This window comes from Apodemus sylvaticus, chromosome 8 (genome assembly GCF_947179515.1).
Source record: "Apodemus sylvaticus chromosome 8, mApoSyl1.1, whole genome shotgun sequence".
NCBI classification, from domain to species: domain Eukaryota; kingdom Metazoa; phylum Chordata; class Mammalia; order Rodentia; family Muridae; genus Apodemus; species Apodemus sylvaticus.
The window spans coordinates 108,966,774-108,985,490 of record NC_067479.1 but is presented as its reverse complement, the minus strand read 5'-3'; the positions used below and the strand labels follow the sequence as shown (position 1 = coordinate 108,985,490).

Below are 18,717 nucleotides of genomic sequence, written 5' to 3'. Positions count from 1 at the left end.
TACTAGCTGGGGACAAAGTATTCAAATTTATGAGCCTATCAGGTCAGTCTCATCCAAACCACCACACCTACAAACTCCTTCCTTTACTAAGGAAAGTATAAATGTGATTGTTCAGTTGAGATACCAAATTCTCTACTTAAAATTTCTAAAATGTATATGTGTATGTGTATATGTACATATATATTAGCATTATATATAAAATACTGAAGTTTATAGAAATAATTCTGGTTTTGTTATTATTCTATTGCTATGAAGAGACACTTTGAACATGGCAATACTTATTAAAAGCATTTAATTGGAACTGGCTTAAAGAATCATAAGTTTAGTCCACTGGTGACATACATGCAGAACTGGTGTTGACATCTGACCCTGCTGGCAAAAGAAAGAAGAGAAAGCCACTGTGCCTGGATTTTGAAACCTCAAAGTCACCCCTATTGACATACTTCCTCTTCTAAGGTCATGCCTATGCCAGCCAGGACATGCTTCTTGATCCTTCTCAAGTAATGCCACTCCCTGATTACTAAGCACTCAAATATTCCAGCCTAAAGGGGCTATCTTTATTTAATAGCATATTTAACTATGTAATATAAATGCTGATGTATATTTACTTAGAAATTATAATAAATAATATATAAGCCTAATATGTATTATATGATGATTGTGATAGAGACATTTTGGTAGAGACTGGTTGCTGAAAGAATTCACCCGTTAACAGTATAGAAAGAAAGGGCAAATGTACTGAATATCTTTATGTCATCTTGATACAAACCAAAGTCATCTGAGAAGAGGGAACCTCAATTTAAGAAATGCCTTCATAATAGGGCTGTAGATAAGCCTATAGGAATTTTTCTCAATTAATTATTGATGGAGGACCTGGACCACGATATTGTATTGTAGGTTGTTGTCCAGAGTTCTGTAAGTAAACAGCCTGGGAAAGCTATGACAAGGAAGCCAGTAAGCAGCATTCCTCCAGGGTCTCTGCATCATCTTCTGCCTCTAGGTTCCTGCCCTCCCTGAGTTCCTGTTTTGACTTCCTCCACTGATAAACTGTAAGTCAAATAAACCCTTTCTTACTCAGTTTGCTTTTGGTTGTGGGGTTTCACCTCAGCAATATTAACCCTATCAAAGACAGGCAAGCGTATTGAAAACATTACATTGAGAATCGTGGGTATGGTCATAATGGAAGGGATTCCAAGCAACGGGCTTGAACAAAGTGTCTCTATTTTGGTAAAATCTCCCTTCAGTTACAGTGAACTACTTTGCATGTAATTTCTCTGGCATAAAATTCCTACCATTCAAGTGAGGGCAGGTCTGTGGTCTGTTTGTAGACATTTTTTATTGACTATGTACTTTTGATATTCTGTTGTTCTAGCATTGGCCAGGAGATATCTCAGATTTTTTTTGTTTGGGGGACCCTTTGGGACCAGGATTATATTAGCGATCTGTTCCTTTTCTTGTCTCTCAATCACAGCCTTCTGTCCACACTGATGTTTGTTAACCTGAGCCCAGTGATTTTGGTGAAAGGCTGTAGGTTGAGAGGTCAAAGCCCAACAGTAACCTGAGTATGCTTAGCACTGGAAGGCCAAGACAGGAGGATATGAGCTCAAGGCCGGCCAGCCTGAACTCCTTAATAAGACTCTGTGTCTGAACAGAGGTGAGGAGAAAAGGAAAAGGGAATAGAAGAAGGAAGGAAGGAGGGGAGAGAGGAAGAGAGAGGGAGAGGAGAGAAGGAGGAGAGAGAGAGGCAGGCAGGGGATATCAGAAGGTTGACAGCAGAGAGGCAGTCAGGCTCACACCATTTTTGTTCTGAGAATGACTGGTCAAGAGTCACTCTTCTCCATGACTTAGATGAGACACCATGCCCTGTTTATATACCTTTTAGCCCAGAAGGAGACCTTCCACATTCCCATTTTATGCATTGTAAATAACCACACGGACTATTTTGTACCCACTGACCAACTCTCTGCCAAGACTTAAATTTCACAGACTTTTCTTGACTCTCTCTTCTTCTGAAACCTTGGTTAAAACCACCTGAGTGCAGACCAGCCTTTCTGTAGATGCCCTTCCTAAAATGAGCTGATCGCAGGGTAAACCAGGCTACCTGCTCATCCCATATTTCCATTTCAATTCTTGCTAGTCTTGTCTGCTTCTCCCTAGAAAAGAAAATTCCTTTTCATCTGACCTTGGAGACATGTATAAATCTCAAAGTCAGAGCTATCCCCAGATGGCAATAGTCTCTTTCCCCCTTTTACAATCTTCACTTCAAATAACATTTCTTTTAATACTGATCTATAGGTATTTGACATTTGCATTTCTTCCCTTGAAGTTTGGAACTGTTGCCCAACTTTGAGTTTGAGCACCTTCATGCTAGCATAATCAGAGTCCCCTGTGTTGTTGGCTCTCTGCTGAGCCATATGGATACCTTAGCTCTGTTTTCCTGTCTCCTACAAAAGGAGTGTTTTATTTGTATTTGATACCCTGTGACAATTGCCTTGGGGTTTATTATATACTTTGTGAAAGCAGAGCTTCTCGTAAATAAGAGAAATGGAAGTTGTAGACTTCTTTGGCTGATTTCATAGCCTCTGATTGCCTGTTCCTGACAGCATTAAGTCTTTGAAGTCATGGTTAATATTGAAGATAGTGGTGATGGTGACATTTCTGCCATGGTCAATGTACCAATTCCCATACTAGATTCTTTGTGTCCCTCCGTCTTTCCGTTCCTCCCTCCCTCCGTCCCTCTCTCCCTCCGTTCCTTCGTTCCTTCGTTCCTTCGTTCGTTCGTTCGTTCGTTCGTTCGTTCCTTCCTTCCTTCCTTCCTTCCTTCCTTCCTTCCTTCCTTCCTTCCTTCATTCCTTCGTTCCTTTCTATTTTGGTATTTTGAGACAGGGTTTCTTTGCATAACACTTGCTGCCAGGGACCATACTCTGTAGACCCTGCTGGCCTCAAACTCACAGAGATCCATCTGCCTCTGCCTGCTGAGTGCTGGAATTAAAGATGTGTGTATCACCACTGTGTCTTCTGTAAAATGCTAACCACAGTTTTGAGATGGGTACCATACCCTTCCCCTTTTTAATTTCCAATGAAGGAACATGAGGTCTGAACAGGTTAAAACAACTGGGAACATCCAAGAAGGCTTCGTTTCTAAGTGGCCACTACAATAGGAATGTTCCCCTTGGAACTTTTCTTAAATATTCTGGGATATAGCTTCTGCAGGTCCTCTGGGTCTGATTGGAGTGCAGAATGGAAAATGATACCTTCAGTTGGCCTTTGCTTGTGTGGTTAGTGTAGGTCTCCTGGCAAAGATGGAACTTGGCTTTTAAAGGAATAATTAAAGCAACAAATGCTTTTTTCTATTGCATCCTTCCCTTCTTCGAGCTTTATAGTTATTTGCTGCTTATAAATATTTATTAACAAGGAAAAGAATGTTTTTTAGACCTGCAGTAGGTATAGTGTCATTCAAGAAGAAACATATTTAAGTAACTGAGTTCCATACCTCCCCAAACTTTTAGTTCACATCTCCACAGTTTTCAGTGAATTTATGTGATGTAAAAATTGTAGTCAGTGAGCTTAGACTCTCTGGCCCTTTATAGGTAAGTGATTACTTGTTGGGTGCTGGATGTATTGTTGATGCTATGTTTAGACTTTTATGTTGCTCAAGACCTGTGTATATCAAAGTGTAAGTTGTATCTTTTCATTCTTTTATGAGCAAAGTTCTCAAATGTTAGTTAGCAATGACAGATAATTCAGCCAGTTGTGTGTGCTACTGAAATGATGTTCTTTAAAAGATAGACTTTTATTCTATTAAGAGTAAGGGGAATATGAGATTGAGCCTCCTGTGCCTTAGAATTTCTGTTTTTGAGAATTTAATTAATGATTTCCTCATTTGATTTTTCATACAAGGAAAAATTGAAATATGAAAATGAACATTACAGAATTCCTGGAGTTCTTCAAATCTGGTCATTAATTTGGCCATAAAACTGAGGGATCAGTACAACTGGTGTTTTTATTCTATATGAGCAAGACAGAAGCCTGTGTAGGCACCATCCATTCTGTCACTCCATTCAGTTGACTTAAGATTCCAGGGCTCAGGTTTATTTTTTTTTTCATTAATTCTGAACTTCTCAAATTATTATAATGTGAATATATGTTCAGCTTTCTTTGGATGGAAAAAAATAAACTTAACAAGGAAAACTTTTTTAACTCACTATGCCAGAAGAAAATTGAACCTTTGTTGTGGGTTCCGTCAGTGTTGTTCCTCTTTGCCCTCTGTCTGCCTCATCTACTTCATCTCCCTTGATTGCTGGCTGAACAGACGCAGTCACTGTCCTGATTCTGTCACTGCTGCTGTTAGGAAGAAAAATATGTCTGAATTTATGGAGATATCTTTTTTTTTCCAGTTGTGAGTATAAGGTGGTGAAAATTGTCTTCCAGAATCGTGTCTCCATCTCTGATATGTCTCCCAGTGTTATCTACAATTCTATGTGAGGTGAGGGATTCATATGAAATGCAACAGTTCTGGAAGAAGCCCCTTCCCATCAAAACACTAGAGCCACCATTTCTTCCATCAGCTGACTGTCTTCTCCCTGTCACAAGCGATGAGTCACACAGGATTTTCTCCACTCTCCTATTTTCTGCCCAGCCTTTGTTCCTTTTCTTCCTGCAACCCTTTTCACTTTTCCCTGTTGAGTTCACTTCCATATCCCAGGTTCAGGATCCTGTGATGTGTACTCACTCCGAGCTCCCTCCTCCCCTTCTGAATATTTTAATAGGTTCCTAATTGATTGCCCCTCCTTTACCTCCCCTAAGCCTTTTAGTTAATCTTGGAACAGTGCTCATACAAATTAAGAGCTTTAATTACTGTTTGATTTGAATTGAATATTATTGAGGAAGCCAGGTACCTATGTGCAGATGGATGTTTTAACTTGGGTGCATATCTTTAGAGCAACACCTGGGGAGCAGAGAGAAGTACCACTTTGAAGTACATGTGTCTATTTCTTCCATCTTTTCTGAGGTTCATTCCCTGTACCTCATTTTGGTTTGTAATTAAAGGAATAATCTTTGGTTTTTTTCCCAAACATTTTTTTAAAGAAAAGGATCAACTCTAGGAACTATAACTTATTAATCCTAAAAGTACTCATTCTTTAAAAGATGAACAGAATAAGAGGCATTTCTATTGTATAATGTGAACAGAGATAAATGTTCGAATGTCAGAAAATTAAATGAATAGCAGCATTTGAGGCATTTATTTTTCTTGAAATCTGAGATTATGGTAATTGCTTCTCTTTAAAAATTTTCTCAACTTAGCTCATTGTGAAATCTTTGGGATTGGTTGCTTTTGGACTCATAAGCAATTCTTCTGTTCTGTCAGTAGAGCTTGAAGAATATTGAATATTGTTATATTCCCTACATGTAAGCAAAGCTTTTATAGTTGGAGACAATGAGGACTAGCCTGGTCTTTATACAAAAGCTTTGTTAGATGCTCTGCAGACTGAAGAGAGGGATTGGGGTTGCAAGAGATAATTAGGCCAAAGAACACATCTATTTAATTGATGAAACAGCAAGATATGTTCTTGATGATCTTGGTGTACTATCAGGTTGATAAGTTAGTAAGCATATAATCTGTTGATATCCCATTGATCTGATTATTTGGAATATGATTTTCCAGCTGATAATTCAACAGTGGAGTGGTCAATGACGGTCATGAACCCAGAGGCTTTTTCCCCTGTGGCAGAAATGCACAGAGACCAGGGAAGAGCTTGTTCTGTTCCTGAGTAACACTTATGTGATAGGCACATGAGAGTCTTTTAGAGAGCTCCCTTCAGCCTTGGGCCTGCTCATTCTGCAGGCCATTCTGCTTCTGTCTGCCTCTGTGCTTTTGAAAGGACTAGCAGGGCCGATTAACAAGGGTCTTTGTCTTCTGAGTCTGCTCAAGTGATACTGCCAAGCTCTTACAGATAAAGAGCAAATGGCTGGTTGGTAACCTTTCTTGTAACTGAGGGACGATTTTGTAAAAGTGGATTTTTAAAAACAAAAACCAACCAAACATGAACCTTAGATAAGTAACTGCTAGCACTGTGCTGGGTGCTAATTATGTAATCTTACCTTCTCTAATTCACTTATGTGAATGCTGATGCCCAGGAGAACAGCCCAAATTCAAGAGAAGTTAAGAGAACAGCCCCAACTCAAGGTCTTTTTTTTTTAAATATTTATTTATTTATTTACTTACTTATTTGAGTGCACGGTAACCGTACAGATGGTTATGAGCCTTCATGTTGTGCTGGGAATTGAATTTAGTACCTCTGCTCGTTCTGGTCAACCCTGCTCGCTCTGGTTGGCCCTTCTTACTCAGTCTCTGTTCGCTCTGGCCCAAAGATTTATTTATTATTATATGTAAATACACTGTAGTTGTCTTTACACACACCAGAAGAGGGTGTCATATTTCATTACAAATGATTGTGAGTCACCATGTGGTTGCTGAGATTTGAACTCAGGACCTTTGGGAGAGCAGTCAGTGCTCTTACCCACTGAGCCATCTCTTATTCCTCCCCCCCCCCCCCTTCAAGGTCTTGATTGCAATATAGTCTCTGTGGGAGCTCCAAGCCACAGTATCAACCCAGCAACTCCTTAGAGCATGCTTCTGCACAGGTGGTGTAATAATCCTATGGTGATTGGGATTCTGAAATTTAAGCTCCTTCAAAAATCAACAGTGGATTTCCTCTAAGGTTCCCTGCTCTTTCCAGAGTAGGAATAACCGAAGGCCTGAGGGAAGGTGAGGGGACATTGCACATTCAGTAACTATCAAAGCAATCAGAGGTGTAGACCTGCTCACCCAGACTGATTGACGATGTCTTCAGACCTCTGTGTTCCCTTAGAGTTCTGTGATTTGTCTGTCAGTGATAAGTCTTCATAAATGTGATTAAATTCTTATGAACAACAACAAATAAAACAGAAGGAAGGAAAGAAGGTGTTTTCTACTTGAAATTATTTAGGAATTAAAAAAAAAAAAGCAGCAACCTGGCTCCCAAGAGATCATAACAGGAGTCTTTTTCCTTCTCAACATTTACATGAAATAACACCTAAATGCTTTTAAGTGTGAACGAATATCCCATGGCATTATGTGATATATCTGTCTATTTCTCACACTTACAAATGGGAAGTTTTGAAGAGAATAGCCTTATTTTTAAACTTTCCTCTCTCACAGTTCCCTTTCCACACTAAAGCCCAAGGTGTCCAGATATTGCCAAGCTACAGGAGCAGGAGCAGTTCACCTGAGGAGCTACTGCCTGCGAGGCCCAGCCTGCGGGGACTACCTGGCGTACTGTGGTAAAGTATTCAGGAACCCAGGGAACAGTTGAGAACAGGCCTGCTTTGTGTTTGGCTCCACATTGGGAGTGCAATAGCTCTCAGGTAGACGGAGGTTTTTCTGGTGGGTAGATATTGCCACAGCAGTATTTGTAGATGTGTGTATGGTTGTTCGGTCTCTACAGGTCCCCTTGCTGACGACCTGGAAGCGCCTCTTCTCTTCCCTGTAGTCACCATTCCTATGTACCTGCCATCCTCCTCTGTTATTTATGCTAAGGGGCTGAGTCTTTGTCTTCCAGCTTCTGAGGGTCCATGGAGCTATTCTGTCTCCCAACCCCACTCTTCAGTCTCTTTGTTGTTTTCCTTCACTTCTCAGCTCCAGTATGATTTCTTAACCATTTGGGAATGGATCTATCATTTAAAGGCTTAGCCACCTCTCTAGCCCCGTATCATTTCTTCATTAAGGTTACATTTGTATAGACTCTGAGAGCCCCAAGCCTCATTTTAATGGACTTGTCTCAGGTATATCTCACATAACTTTTTCGATAATATTTGAGAGAGGGAATAGGATGTGGTCATAGGAGTAATAGAACTCCAGTAAACTGAGACCACTCTTTGAGACTCCAACAAGACTCTGGCACTCAGCAGCCCTGAGGGATTTTTGTGACTCAGTGGAGCCTTTGTAAAATACCTATGATTACTGTGCTCCATTCTTAGAATATTGTAGGGATTAAATGCATTGTTAGTAGAATGAAACCCATAGGATATAGTACACAAGGATCATAGAAAGAGATCAGCGTTGGCTTGCTATTTTATTTAACCAACGATCACACTTCTGTGAGACTGTGAACTCTGTGGTTCTGAGGGCTGTATGGATTTGGTTGCATAGAATCACACCTGTTCCTGGTATGATGCCTAACCCACTGTAGTACCTGTTTAGCAATTGTGCTATCCATGCTCTGGCCCACAGTCACACAAACTGTGATCACTTCAATCTCCAGTTGAGATAACACTCAGATATGGGCTTATGCACAGGGCTTGGAAGTAGGCTCTTGGCATAGATGTTGATAGCTTTTATTTGATGACTGGGAATCGTTGTGTTTCACATTTTGTTGAAGGGTGAGCCTTCCTGTGCAAGGCTACAGGATTCTGACAATGGTACAAAGTTGTCTTGTGACAGTTGTCTTGTGAGCATTTGTTTCACATCTACTAAACTTATGATGGTCTATTTTCATCTTTAGTATCCATCATTGGTTGTCATTGGACATGAAACCATGTGCATGTTTGAAATCAGAGCTGTTGGAGTTAGGTGGCAGCATGGTTTGCGTGCGATCTCCCACCCTTAGTCTTCCTCTGATTCCCCTTTCAGCCTGTGTCTTTTTTTTTTTTTTTTTTAAGGTTATTTTTTTTTATTTGATATAATTTATTTACATTTCAAATGATTTCCCCTTTTCTAGCCCCCCCCACTCCCCGAAAGTCCCATAAGCCCCCTTCTCTTCCCCTGTCCTCCCTCCCACCCCTTCCCAGTTCCCCGTTCTGGTTTTGCCAAATACTGTTTCACTGAGTCTTTCCAGAACCAGGGACCACTCCTGCTTTCTTCTTGTATCTCATTTGATGTGTGGATTATGTTTTGGGTATTCCAGTTTTCTAGGTTAATAACCACTTATTAGTGAGTGCATACCATGATTCACCTTTTGAGTCTGGGTTACCTCACTTAGTATGATGTTCTCTAGCTCCATCCATTTGCCTAAGAATTTCATGAATTCATTGTTTCTAATGGCTGAATAGTACTCCATTGTGTAGATATACCACATTTTTTGTATCCACTCTTCTGTTGAGGGATACCTGGGTTCTTTCCAGCATCTGGCAATTATAAATAGGGCTGCTATGAACATAGTAGAGCATGTATCCTTATTACATGGTGGGGAATCCTCTGGGTATATGCCCAGGAGTGGTATAGCAGGATCTTCTGGAAGTGAGGTGCCCAGTTTTCGGAGGAACCGCCAGACTGCTTTCCAGAGTGGTTGTACCAATTTGCAACCCCACCAGCAGTGGAGGAGTGTTCCTCTTTCTCCGCACCCTCTCCAACACCTGCTGTCTCCTGAATTTTTAATCTTAGCCATTCTGACTGGTGTAAGATGAAATCTTAGGGTTGTTTTGATTTGCATTTCCCTAATGACTAATGAAGTGGAGCATTTTTTAAGATGCTTCTCCGCCATCCGAAGTTCTTCAGGTGAGAATTCTTTGTTTAACTCTGTACCCCATTTTTTAATAGGGTTGTTCGGTTTTCTGGAGTCTAACTTCTTGAGTTCTTTATATATATTGGATATTAGCCCTCTATCTGATGTAGGATTGGTGAAGATCTTTTCCCAATTTGTTGGTTGCCGATCTGTCCTCTTGATGGTGTCCTTTGCCTTACAGAAACTCTGTAACCTTATGAGGTCCCATTTGTCAATTCTTGCTCTTAGAGCATACGCTATTGGTGTTCTGTTCAGAAACTTTCTCCCTGTACCGATGTCCTCAAGGGTCTTCCCCAGTTTCTTTTCTATTAGCTTCAGAGTGTCTGTCAGCCTGTGTCTTAAACAGTGATGATCTCAAAGGGTGTTGCGCAAGGCACTGAGTGGGAATGCCTAATGAGCACACAGAAGTGTGCCAAGAAAGCCATCATCTCCAACAATTGAATGTTGGTGTGGATAATCTGAAGTATTGTTGACACTGTGAGCTTAAATATGTGTGATGCACTGGAGAGGAGGGGCCATTGTAACTCGATATACTGCAGGATACACTGTAGTAAGCACCTTTTATCTTAGAGAACAGGGACAGGAAGTATGATGGAGAGAAGAAAGCAAGCTTAGCCACTTTCTTAGTCACTAAATGTCACCTGGCTGAGTGACTTAGTATGGAAACAACTCCATAGGGTGCTATGGAGTTTATCTGTCAATGACAAGGGAGAAATCTCAATAGGTAATCTTGAGAATGTCACAGAATATATCTTGTCCAAGATATATATATCTTGGTTTTTACTATGCTTAGATTAAGAATAGTAGAACTAAATTTTTGATTCTATTTGAACATATCAAGTGGAAAATTATGTATAAAACTTAATATTGAATAATAATAACAGACTACTTGATAAAATAATCAGACACTTTGTACTACTAGGATTAGCTCAAAAATTTTAATTTTTCTGAGAAGATAGATTGTTGGGTTCAGAATTTAATGGAAAAAATAGAAGTTTTTTTCTTTTTCTTTTCTTTTTTTTTAATGTTAAGGGAAGTTCCTCAAAGAATGGATTCCTCTGCCAGTGTCGTTTTATATATATACCTTTTTGACATTTTAAAATTAGTTAAAATGTGTTTCCTTTAAATAGAGCCCTAAGTTTGGTACTGATGACTAAGGAAGCCTTAGATTCTTCTCTTACATAAGGTGTTTTACTATTTCCAACATGAATTTTCTTCTGAACAAGAAAGGAAAAATATTTAGCTGATAAGTGCCATCTGGCTTTTAACTTGGGGAAACTGTCTTCCAGCCTGCATTTTATTTTGGAGCAACTATTGGATCAGAATTCCAATGAATTCAAGTTCGTTGATTCAGAATTTAAACTTTAATGCTTTGGGGATTGTGAATCACAGCACATATGGAATGGTGCATGTTGGGGGAGAAATGGGTCTTTCTGGTCCACATGTAAAATTAAAGCTGTCTGTATTCTGTGTTTATTGCACATATTTATTTTGCTAAGGTTATCCTGAATAAACAGTTCTTACTATGTTTCCAGTCTTATCACTGGGTTTTAAAAATTAAACAAATACGATATATCAAATTAACATAAATTTTAAAGGCTCAGACATTTCTCAATTTTAACAATATTACCTGAAAATTCATGGCTCTTCTTGTGATTTTTACATGTTTAGTTTTAGGAAAACAGTGAATAAGTAATCACAAAGTAATTCCTTGGAAGTTATGATTCTCTGGCTGAGGAGATGGCTGGCTCAAGGAATGTGGTGCTCACCAGAGGGAGGGTCTGAGCTTGAATCCCAAGAACGCACATGAAACTGCCTGAGGTAGTGCGCACCTACAACCTCAGCACTCTTATCGTGAGATGGGAGGGGGACAAGAGAATCTTCAGAAACTGTCAGAGCCACAAGCCTGACATCTTATGATTCTCAGGGTCAGTGGTTGGTCCAAGGAAGGGACTCTTCTTTCCTGCTGACCTTATCTTCTGACAAGGGATATCATTTGGACAATGGTTTCCTTAAGTAGTGGAGCTTTCTGTGTTGATCATATGTTCTGATATGTTTACTACCCCAATGAAAAGCAAGTTGAATAGCTATACCTGCAGAAGGAGTTCAGGTTGTTTAATCTGTGGATATGGACATCCCTGAAAAGGGTGATATAGAGCAGGTCTCTCCAGCTATTTAACTGCGAAATATTCTAAAGAAATTTTATTCTGTATATTGTTATTTGATAGACTCTTATTGGTTGACACTGTGGCCTTATTTATACTAGTGACTTTCTTAGAGATATGTCATAAATTCCTCTGCCTTAAAGCACATTTAAATATTTTAGAAATTAGGATGCAGTTTATAATAACAACATATGTTTTCTTATTTCTTTCCTTTATTTATTTTTCTTTTTATAATTCTAGGAAGGCTATTAGAAACTGAAGGTGCCCTAGAATTAAATGAATTATTAAATAATGTAGTATTTAATTCTAATTTATTCATTAAATTCAGCCTAATCCACAGCAGCCTAATATTAAGTCAAAATAATCGAGTGAGAAGAAAAAGACTGTTTTGTTGGAAAATTGTTTACAACTTTATAATGAGCTTTGTTTTGTAGATCTCATGGAATCTTTTTCTTTTTCTTTTTTTTCAAATCCATAGTATATGGTTGGCTTACTCTGGTTTCAGCTTAATACTGAATGGTTTAATAGCTGATTCTTTCATCGGTACTATGACCCATTTTAGAGTTGAAGAAAACCACAGTCAAAGAGGACTGTGATTAATTCACTTTGAGCCCAGGATTTTAGTGGAATATCACTGGCTATTCTCTTCTGTTAAATTATTTACTTGCATGTATCTACACCTCTATATTCTGACACATTCCAATGATTCCCAGAAACAGAATTACTAGACTATCCCTTAAAACTTTTGGAAATTACCAGTTCCTCAACCCAACAATTCATTAGTACCATGTGCTAGAATTTTTAGAGAAGGATGAAGACTAAGATATGCCTTTCTTTCTACCAGAGACAAAAGTGCCCAAGAGGGCACTCTGCTCCCAAATGATGCCCACCCTTGTTGGGAATTCTAGAACCCGATAGTGCCTGATGGGGTAGGCACAGAAAGTGAGTGGAAGCCCATGAGGGATGTGCTGGGCCGTCACACCCGGCCACTCATATGGACTTCTGAATAGACTTAAGACCTGCTTTAAGAATACCCTCAATGCTCTGTCACAGGCATACTTGGACATGCTGGCTGTCAGTAGCTTTAAGCACTGACAGCAGTATAAACCCAATATCCTCTAATCTGCCTGCAAATAGCTGCCTCCACCTTGATCTGGGTTAATCAAAGAAAAAGCCCAAAGGGGTTTAGAGGTTCTGTGCTGCAGGCTGATGCCACCATTAATTTAATAGCTGAGATGCAGTGGATTATGGGGAAGTCTGTTTAAATGCTGACCTGTTTGGGGCAAGAGACTAAAATAAGGTACTGTCATAATGAGTGTGGGTTTTTTGGTTTGTTTTATGTTTTGTTTTGTTTTTTTTTAGAGGGGACACGATGTTCCCTGAAGTGTGACTTTGCAGAACTGAGAGTTGTATATCCCAGGTGAACATCAACTGTGAGAACAAGTCTTAAATGGTCTTGAGAAATGGCAAGGACAGTGAGACCTGCGTGCTGTTGGCTTTTGCTGAGAAATGGTAGCTTCCCTTTACTTCTGGTGGCTAAGATGGAATAAAAAGGAAGACATGGCTGCATTGTAAATATGAAGGAGAATTCAGCCAGAAGCACCTCAAATGGTCAGGAGCTTAGACTGGATCATGAGAGAGGAGGGAGGGGAGGGAAAGGAAAGAGAAGAGACAAGAAGAGAAGAGGAGAAGAAAAGAGAAAAAGAAGACCAAGTGGTCTTCAAGAGAGGACCAAGAGCCCGGAGAGCCCCATGTAGCCAAAATGGCTGAGGTTAAATAGGAACGGGATGCTGGAGGAAGGGAAACCAAGCTCAGGGACTGGAGAGGTTAGGGGAGTGGGCCGGGATAAGGAGTACTGAGAAGCCAGAACTCCAGACAACAGGGACTTGAGATGCTGAGAGCCTGGTCAACAGTATCCCTTTGATGTGTTAAATAGTCAACTCAGACATTTGTCCTGGATTTTCTTGAGACCTAACAAGGAATCATGCAAAAACACAGGCTGTTCCTCTTAGAGTATGAGTTAAGTAAAATGAAGAAAAACAGAGAGAAAAAGGAAAAGAAAGAGAAAAAGAAAAAGACAGACTTTTTAAAATATTTATGCCTATAAATATTTAAATGGCATGCTGTGTGTTTTATGTTGTACAAATCTATCTCTGAGACAACATTATCCAATGGCAAGTATCTGATCAGATCTGAGTTAACTGAGTCTGCCTACCTTGCCTGGGCAGTCCTTTCCATACTCCAGCTCACTGTCAATGTCTTTGTGTACAAGATGCCCCTGTATATTTTCTGGATTAACAGACTAATCAGCTTATTAAAAGAGTCCATTCACTTTTTGGACACAGTCAACCTAGTGGTTAATGGTCTTTTATTAGGACTGTATTTGATAAGCCCATTTGACAAATAATGCGTTTTCACCTCTTTCACGTAAATCTTAAAATTTTTTCACATATGAATTTCCTCTCTGATACTAGTCATTTCCTAGAGTCTTTCTTTCTATTGATCAACTTTTATTAAAATAAATTTTGAATGTGTGATCACTACTACAAGTAAAACAAGGAAACTGTCCTAAGTATTCCCTACTTAGACAAGATAATCATTTATTTCAATTATATCTCCCATACAGATGGCATAACCCATGTAAAATGGGTATTTACTGTGTGCGTTGCTCCTGTATTACATAAACAACACTTTAAGAATCATGGTTTCATTCTTAAGGGCAGACCTAAAGTTCAGCAGTAGAAGGCCAACACAAGACAAACTTGATTGACATTGGTGTGTGTGTATGTGTGTATGTGTGTGTGTGTGTGTGTGTGTGTGTGTATACATACATACATACATACATACCTATATACATACATACATACATATTAGGGTTCCTGATTTTCAGTTTTTATATGAAGAATCCTCTCCAACAGTTTCATATGCTTTTCATTGGAGAAACATTACAAAATGTTTTTTTGGTGGCATTTACCAGAGTAATAGAAGCTGCTTTCTGGTTCCTTTCTTTTCTCATCAGACTGAAGAGATGATTGCAATGAATGAGCATTGCTGTGTCAAGATGTGATATAGGAAATGACTTATGGATGGAGATGGTAACAACACCATCAGCACATCAGCATGGTTGGGGTTTCCATGCGATCTGGCATCGAGGTGACACAGTTGCTTCACAGAGTGCTGTCTTCCTTGAGCAATACTCTGGATACATTTTTTTTCCTCCTAGAGTTTAGATACTCTTTACCCACAGGTTCCTCCTCTCTCGCTGGCACCTTCTGCTCATTTAGAACTCATTCTCTTTTAGTTTTCCTGTGAAGACTTTTATAAATGTCTTCCTGGCACACACTCTGATGTATAAAGTATACCATAATGTTATGAGTTTAATGGCAGCTGGTATTCAAGGTGTGTATGCTAAGTGCTGGGTTGGGCATTCCCCAGAAAAGCTTCCTGTTGTCACCCCGTTTCATCCTCACAAATGCTTTGAGCTGGGGACTTGCTTTATTTTCATTATGTAGAAGGGAACGAAATTTGTTGGTGATAACACACCTAAATCCAAGGCAAGAGTGGTAACAAGGATGACAGGATGAAGACTTGCCCTGAGGCAGCTTTCCTGATTTTTTTTTTTTTTTTTTTTTTTTTACTTTAACATCAGTTGTTTATTTCTAGTTCCCATCTTGGTCAGTTAGCTGCTGGAGCTGTCTGCATCTATCTAAACAGATTCTTGGTGGCTCCTGGAATGAAAGAGGCAGTGGAATTTTGCAGAGAACAATTGAGCCAAGTTCAACCACTGTGCATAGCAGTTTCTGAAAAGTAGCAGCTACCTTGGAAGGGCTTAAAAGTGAAAGAAAATATATTTACTAATATATTTATTGAATAATTTTAAAACAAAACCCACTCATTTATGTCTATAAAAATCTAAACCTGCAGGACTGGGGTGTCACTTCAATACAGCACAAGCCTCAAAAGTGTGAGAATCACCAGTCTACTCTGCAGAAAACATGGGGAAAAATACCAAAAAATAACACATGTGCCTTGTTGGGGAGGTGAGACAGGTGGATTTTCAAGGCTCACCGGTCAGCCAGCCTCTTCAGGTTAGAGACCCTATTATAAAACCTAGATAGATGCCAACTGAGTAACAACAGCAAGGCTGGTCCTGTCACCTCCACAGGAATCTCTATATGCATTCAGAGCCTGGGTGCACACAGGCTCTTGCACCTTTTGTGTATGTGTGTGTGTGTATGTGTGTGTATATGTGTGTGTATATGTGTGTGTATATATGCACGCATGCGCACTTGCATGCATGTGTCTGTGCAGGCACAGAGAGAGAGGGGGGAAAGGGAGAGGGAGAGGGGAAGGGAGAGGGAAAGGGAGAGGGAGAGGGAGGAGTCAAAATCTAAAAATGTAAATGCTTCTGTTTTGTTTTGCCATCCTTCTGTGGACGCCAAGAAATGGACTATCTTTAAAAGGTGTCCATAGAAGGGTGGCAAAGCCAAGATAGGAGCATTCACATTTAAGTTCTGCAAGGCAGTTAATTAAAAATGATCTGGTCAGGCATAAAATAATTAAACTGTTCATATAGCATATAATTACACTATTATGCACAAATCTCTGTTAATATAAGTCGGATCATGAGAGAGCAATGTGAAAAGTCTAACAGTGATTATTTTTATTTTAGTATTGTCTAAAATACAAACTTAGCTTATTGCTTGAAGTTTATAAACTTTTAAAATCTTTACCTTGTTTGACGTTTCAAAGTTTTCATGTAAACTAAAGTGACTCCCTGTTCACTTTTAGTAATGGGAAATCATCTGGGTCCTCAAGTCATCTTTAGATGATTAGGACCCCTGTATTTCTGTCCTTTCAGTGTTTCTTGTTTTAAAATCTCATGTACTTAGAGTAAATACTGTTAATAAAAAAACACAAAAATAATAACTCAATTAATTCCAGACCATTTTGGTTAAAAATATGTGCTAACTCTTGAGGAAACAGGTATAGGTTTATATGTCTGAAGAGAGAGCATCTGTGGAAACTAATAATGAAAACAAGATTTTGGAAAGAATATTTAATCAACTCAAGAACACCTACCTTTCCCACGAACTCCAGTGTTGTAGCTGTACCCATCCACAGCCCAGGACTGATGCACTAATTAGCAATCACTGCTTTGAATTCATTACACTGGAGCTTTGAATACCTTTGAGGACATATCCTTGACTGGCAAATCACAGTAGCTTTTATATATTTCTGTGGTGGTAGAGATCAAACTTAATAATCCTTGTATGGTAGAGAGTTCTCTTCCACTGTACTCTTGGTTAGGTGTCTGTTAGGCCAGTGTCTCCTGTTGTCCTGTTGAATCCTTCCCTAATAATCAGTAATGTTGTACTTAAAAACAAAACAAAACCAAGTTTACTCAATATCTATCCACAAACCCAGCCCTACAAAGGATAATAGGAGGAAAACACCAATACAAGGAGGGAAACTTCACCCTGGAAAAAGCAAGATAGTAACCTTTCATCAAACCCAAAAGAAGTTAACCAATCAAATTTAAAAAATAACGTCAAAAATGACAGGAAGTAACAATCACTTCCTTAATATCTCTTAACATCAATGGACTCAATGCCCCAATAAAAAGACATAGACTAACCGACCGGATACGTAAACAGGACCCTACATTTTGCTGCTTACAGGAAACACACCTCAGGGTCAAAGACAAACACTACCTTAGAGTAAAAGGCTGGAAGACAATTTTACAAGCAAATGGTCTCAGGAAACAAGCTGGAGTAGCCATTTTAATATCAGATAAAATTGACTTTCAACCCAAAGTCATCAAAAGAGACTCTGAGGGACACTTCTTGTTGGTCAAAGGAAAAATACAACAAGAAGAACTCTCAATCCTGAACATCTATGCTCCAAATGCAAGGGCACCCTCTTTTGTAAAAGAAACATTATTAAAGCTCAAAGCACACATTGCACCTAACACAATAATTGTGGGTGACTTCAACACTGCACTTTCCTCAATGGACCGATCAGGAAAACAGAAACTAAACAGGGACACAATGAAAGTAATTGAAGCTTTGGACCAATTAGATTTAACAGATATATATAGAACATTCTATCCTAAAACAAAAGAATATACCTTTTTCTCAGCACCTCATGGTACCTTCTCCAAAATCGACCATATAATTGGTCACAAGACAGACCTCAACAAATATAAGATCGAACTAATCCCATGCCTCCTATCAGATCACTATGGAGTAAAAGTGGTCTTCAATAGCAACAAAAACAACAGAAAACCCACATATACGTGGAAACTGAACAATAATCTATTCAATGATACCTTGGTCAAGGAAGAAATAAAGAAAGAAATTAAAGACTTTTTAGAACACAATGAAAATGAAGACACAACATACCCAAATCTATGGGACACAATGAAAGCAGTGCTAAGAGGAAAACTCATAGCCCTGAGTGCCTCCAAAAAGAAAATGGAGAGAGCATACACTACCAGCTTAATGACACACCTGAAAGCCCTGGAACAAAAAGAAGCTATTTCACCCAGGAGGAGCAGAAGGCAGGAAATCATCAAACTCAGGGCCAAAATCAACAAAACAAAAACAAAAGCAAAACAAGACAAAACAAAAACCCAAAAGCTAATCAAGCCCTCCTGGGCATGTGGTTGCACTTCTTTTTTTTTTTTTTTTTTTTTTTTTTTTTAAAGATTTATTTATTATATATAAGCACACTATAGCTGTCTTCAGACAGTCCAGAAGAGGGCTTAGGATCTTGTTACATATGGTTGTGAGCCACCATCTGGTTTCTGGGATTTGATCTCAGAACCTTTGGAAGTGCCGTCAGTGCTCTTAACCGCTGAGCCATCTCTCCAGCCCCACTTCTTAAACCTCTGCTTTTGCATCTAAAGATGGTGAGTTCTCAGTCCCTTCCTGGATTGTCACTGGAATGAGACCGACACATGCTGAGTCACTGCTGTACTGTCTAGGAAGGTTACTAGTTCTTAGGCT

At 39.3% G+C, this 18,717-nt stretch overlaps 1 protein-coding gene across 2 annotated transcripts in view; it reads left to right on the top strand.

Annotated features, from left to right (window-relative positions):
- The window catches only part of Fhit (fragile histidine triad diadenosine triphosphatase), a 1,648,302-nt gene that overhangs the window by 850,508 nt on the left and 779,077 nt on the right, over nucleotides 1-18,717 (top strand). The window lies entirely within an intron of this gene.